A 6,000-nucleotide genomic window follows, 5' to 3' on the forward strand; every position below is an offset into this window, starting at 1 on the left:
TCCGCTGGTGGGAAACGCATGGGACTCATAGCCTGTCTTATTGCGTGCAGAGAGAATTTGAAAGACAACCGATTATCCCGCCCCTCGTACTGAGCACTGCGAACGGTGAGTGCCCAGATCCTACATTTTAATGTGGGTCTGGCTCGTCAGGCTAGTAGCCCTTTGCAGCCCCTCTGCAGATGAAATCTTGATGCAAACAACGGTCAATGAATTGAATCCTGAGTTTAATAATAGTTTGGAAATACACGGAAAGGGCAGAAACTAAATGATTTAAATGTCTGCTGATGGAACTGATGTGTTCATTAGGGTAGTTGTATATTGGAAAGGATATGAAAACAAATTGTATAAAAGTGTAACAGTATGATCATTTATTTTGGATAAAAGCTGTACTTAATGAAAAATGCAATAGAATGTGTAGTATCAGACAGCGAAGTTCCTTTTATCTTGACAAAAGCCAGTAGCTTGACTCTGCTTATCTAAACAGTCTTGCAGACTTGCATGTCACTTGTGATATCACACACATTTTAATCAAACCAACTGAAATATTGTTCATTTTCAGCAATACTTTTCGAAAACCCACATTCAAAATAACATGGAGTGTTCAGGCATGTCTAGGAAAATGTATGCAGTATGTTCTCATAGAGCATTTTACATAGCACTCTTTCTCAATTCTCCTGGAGGGCATTGAAATGAAATTACTGTTGAGTCTTCATCATGTATGTGTTTCAAATGAATCAACATGATGAGATTAGTGCTGGAATGAAAGTGATCCATGGACTCCCGTTAATGTGGACAATAAATCCAACTGTCTGTTGGTTGGCCATGTAGCATGGATCGAAGTCAGGCAAGATCATAGACTCATCAACCACACTCATGGAAACCACGCTTGCTAGATAGTCAATTTTATTCCATTCAGGGGAAAAAAAACACTCTCTAAGGCTTGCGCAGATAGACTCTCTGACCAAAGAATGATGACAAACAATGAAGATTATAGAGGTCCTGACATGGCAAGTGGGGAAACACTGTGAGAAGACCTCCATATTGCCAGGAGGGGAAATGAATATATTCAGTCTAATGATCAGGAGCCTTCCATTGACATTTCACAAAAATCCAATATTCGTCCTCAGTGAAAGCAATCTCAGCGCGTCTCCATTTCTCTCCTGGTGATGTGTTTTCCGAACGTGCCGCAAACCAATAAACATTTATAACCCTCACATACATTTGGCATCAAGCCTGCCCAGTCCAGCTCCCACGCCACCACAGCGGCCCAGCTATAATAAGCTGCCTGTTGTGACATGGATGATTGTGTGTGTTAATGTGTGTGTGTGTGTGTGTGTGTGTGTGTGTGTGTGTGTATGTGTGTGTTTGTGTGTGTGTTTGTGTGGGTGTGTGTCTGTGTGTGTGTGTGTGTGTGTGTGTGTGTGTGTGTGGTGGAGGGGTGTTTTGAGTGTGTGTGATTGTTTTGGAAGGGGAAGTGGAGGTTTATTGTTTATTGTTAAAAAGATCCCCATTAGCTGTCACCAAAGTGGGACGAGCTAGTTATCCTGGGGTCCACAGGTCCTGGGGTATGTAGGTAGAGTTCCATTGGAGATCTCCCACAAACATGCAAATCAACAGTGCCATATACACACGGTTACGGTTCAAGTGCACGGCACTGACGACAGATGCAGGACTTCAGGGACCTCAGCCTCCATACAAGGCAATATCATTCAAAACCACAGGGGGATCTGGGAAAATGAGTCGACTTAGTGCACATGCCTGCACCACACGGGGTGAGGGTGAGGTAGTGTCAAATGAATATGGTAACGAGCTATTAACTATGTCTGCATGACCTTTTAGTGTCAGAGTTTACTTGGTCAAGTTTAGTTTCTGGATGTCTGTGGATGAAATCCATTTAACAATGGAATTTGGATTTTTTTGGAGTCAAATTCCTTGTTTGTTTACACAAACCTGGCCAATAAAGCTGATTCTGATTTATATGTTTTAAAAAGAATGAAATAATTTTCCTGAAATGGGAAAAGGTTCACATACTGTAGGAGACATGTATATATGACATATATACAGTATTTTAAACACATAGAATGATTATATAGAGAGTTTTTATGCATTGAAATACAATGTACGCAGTCTATCACATTTATTGTCAGGTGTAAGTGCAGAGTATTGTAATGCCATGGTGACTGAATGTTGAGTGAGAATGTAAATGATATCCGGCTGCCTGGATATGTATCTCTCTCTCTCTGTCTCTTTGTGTGTGTGTGTGTGTGTGTGAATGTGTGGGATTTAAAGCACCGCCAGTTTAGCAGCATTGGCTTCACTGCCAATGTCCTGGGCAGGGTATTGGTCGCTGCTCTCCCGGGCCCAGTAGTGGCCAGAGCCCTCTATCAATTCCAAGTGCACGGAGCAGCTCTGTATCATATCTTAGGGTGCATCAGCAGTCAGGTCCAGGGATCACCATTGATCTCCTTTAATGAGGTACACAGATACAGTTTCCCTTTTTTTGTGCAAGATAAGCTCTCAAAAGCCCAAGAGACAGCAATTAGGCCATGCAAGTGTAGGCATCCCATTCAGTCTGCATATACACTGTATCACTGCGGTTGTCTTTGTTTGATATTATGCATGGCAATAAAGGCCAGGTTTACTGAAGGGAATAAAGCCAAACTTGTTTGTGCATATAGTTTTTCCAATAGCATGATCTGTGCTTCGATGTGTTATAAATCATTTATGCGTTAACAGCAATATTTTTTATATTTTTGGCTGGCCGGTGCCCCATACATGTTTCAATGAATGCTTTTCAGCATCTGCACTTTTTAAATATAACATCTTATAAGCGAATGAGTATTCACTACCATTGTCAGTGGGGGAAGAAGAGGACTTGTCATCGCTTGTGTTCTCAGGATATATTTATTATTCTGAAAGGCACAAAAAATGTCAAATTAATGAAAAGGTTATTCAGGTTTTGTTTGAGATTACCTTTTTCTCATATATGGCTTTTCATAAAAACACAAATGTTGATCAGGCCACAGGAGTGCAAGATGGAAGCCGCTGTGCAAATTGTTCTGAGACTAGGGGATTTCAGTTGCGTATCTCAACTAATACGCACTCCCATAGACAATTAAATAAATAGACAAAAAGAATACATTAAATAGCTGGAACGAGCTGTTCAAACACCTGTTTTCCTTGGTTAGCTAACAGATTGAAATTATAGGAGCTCTCTATATAGTCTAAATTAGCATGTGTTATTAGCAACAAATTAGCAACATATACATATAACGTCTGCTAAATACAATAACCATAGCCATCTCTATTTAAAAGTGTAGTTCATAACTGCAAATAGTTTAAGGATAATTTGAAATGTTTAGCATCTTATTATGCAAACCCTCACCCCACAAAAACACCTGTGTTCCTTTATGACCACAGAGCATTATATCCATGCCTGCAACCACATTAAAATGGCCGCAAACCGGCCAAGAGAAAATCTGTTGCCCTCCCAATTTTGCACAGTGGGAGTTTAATTAGTTGTGCTGAATGTGTTCAATTAAGGCAGCGAATAAACAAAGAAACAACAGTAAAACACACACACACACACACACACACACACACACACACACACACAAAATAAATAAATATAAACAAGGATGGAACATGAAACGAGTTTAGCTTAAGCTGCTACACCAGATTACCTTGTTGACCTTAGTAAAAATTAACATGGGCAACTTTCACCCTTCTCCTTCTTAATTAAACTATAGCAAATCCCTGGGTGAGATCTTGGCCCATGTGGCCGAAATGGCAATCACCCATGGAAGAAATTGCCAATTTGCAATGGTGCCAGTGTTTAAATACTCAGTGTTCCCACATTTATTTTTTCATGTCTGGAATGTAGCCTGGCATTCAAATCAGCACCGGCAAGTTCCTCCAATCTCTAACTGTGATGTTTCCCTCGCCAGCTCACACACAAACCAATTCACTGCCCTGACCACACACACATACACACACACACGCACACATGCATACACAAGCACACACAACACAGGTTGTGAAATTAGAGAGGCGTATAAGCCTAACATTTCATATCAAAGTATTTTACGAAGGCTGTATCAAACTTTATAAATTAATTTGCCCTCCAGGTTAGGAATTAAGCTACTTTGCTGAGAGTGTGTGTACATGCCACATGCATAACAGCATGTGAGTGAGAGAACCCAGGTTTGTTTTTTGGACGTGCTTGTTTTTGCACACAATTAGTCTACCTGAACCAAAATATTTACTTCACTGCTATGCTGCCAAAATGAAAAAAGCAACAACTCCACAGACATTCAGAGAAAGGATTACTATGAAATATCTATTTATAGATATTAGATGAATATACATTCACAATGAGAGATCTTCCATTTATGGGGTTCCAATAGATTAGCATGTGTTCTTCCTTAACTGAACAAGTTATAATTACACACAGTTTCAGCCTGGAGAAACTTGGCTCCATGAATGGAATATTACTCTCAAGGATTTAGTAGTTTGGATGTCATGTGATCAATTATAACATTTCATTACTGAAAATATGGATGCAACATCATCATTGCTTGACTCCTACCTTAATCAAAGAGGCCTACCCTTGCCACCCCCATGCATATAAAGATGCAAGTTGACTGTGATGAATGATGTGATTTATCCATATCGTCATGTGTCGAGTTCAACAATACTGATTACAAAAGCAACCTTTCAAAGTCAAATGTCATATACTCCCAAACTTGACAAAATGTCTTTTGAAATGAAAAAATATTGCCTGGCTGATACCAGACAATTTCTCAAATCTCAGAAGTTGAGGTTGACAGTGGGTCTGTGGACCCTTTATTCACTTCTGATTTCCAAGAGGGCGTAACCAGCAGTGACATTAAACTCAAATCAAACTCTTACCAAAAATATTTGGAATTACAGCTAAAAATGTATTTCTTGTAAATGAAGGAAAGAGGAAATATTAATTTCATCTCGCTTCTTTTCCATGCTCGAATTAAAATTGTGAAAATATGGAATATGCTCGGGACTCTCCACCCCCCTCCAACATATCAAAGACACCAAAAGATGCCAACCTCCATGTTCTTCATCAAAAGCCCTGCAGATATGTGCATAAATATCTATTTTTTCCCCTCTGCATCGTCTTTGATTCACTCTGTTCCCTGTCAGGAGTATCCTCACGAAAAGGTGAACGTGTCCCACTGACAACACCATCTGTACTGTGCAGACAAAATACACCAGCATCTCTAAAAATCCATTTGCATAGGCATAGCCCTTTAGCTAAGAGCTAATCCCTTATACACTTCAAGACCAAATATTGCATTGCCCGAGTTAGCAAGGCATCAGTAGAGTGGAGCCAGTATGGTGCCTGCATGCTGTCATTTATTTGTATTTGTGTAGCATTTACATTGCCTTCCAGTGCACATGTGCAGTAGGCTGTGTCTCTGTCACTGATTACAGCTCCAAGAGCTGTGATGCAATGTAAAGCAATTTATTTCTGATTACTTTCAGAGTTGCATTTCAGGTCACCTTCACCTCTGAAAACTCCCAGCAGAGCAAAAGACAAAAAAAAGGGGTCATCGTTGTGCATGAGCATTATAATGAAATGCATTTGGAATCCAGTTAATATTTTAATTGCATTCCGTTTTAATTAACAGTATAAACATTATTTCAATTTATAGGATAATCCCGACACAATAATTGAGCACATACCATTAAACGTGGCATCTGAATGCTCTGAAAAGTCCATATGCAACTGAACCCACAACTTAAAGGCGGTTTAGACGGCTCATAAGAGAAATGTTTTTTTGGTGAAGAGAAGGCGCCAGAAGAGGCCAGGAGTGTCACACTCCAATAAGCACCTGATGAGATGCTGGACTCTATGGAGAGAGGCTGGATGGAGCACTGTAGCAACATTTTAAGGAGATATTAATCTGATATCCTGGTCTCCTTTCAGCTCCTGCCCCATTTGGAATGATTGGCTTAATGGTG

This window comes from Alosa alosa, chromosome 19, assembly GCF_017589495.1.
Source record: "Alosa alosa isolate M-15738 ecotype Scorff River chromosome 19, AALO_Geno_1.1, whole genome shotgun sequence".
Lineage (NCBI taxonomy): Eukaryota > Metazoa > Chordata > Actinopteri > Clupeiformes > Clupeidae > Alosa > Alosa alosa.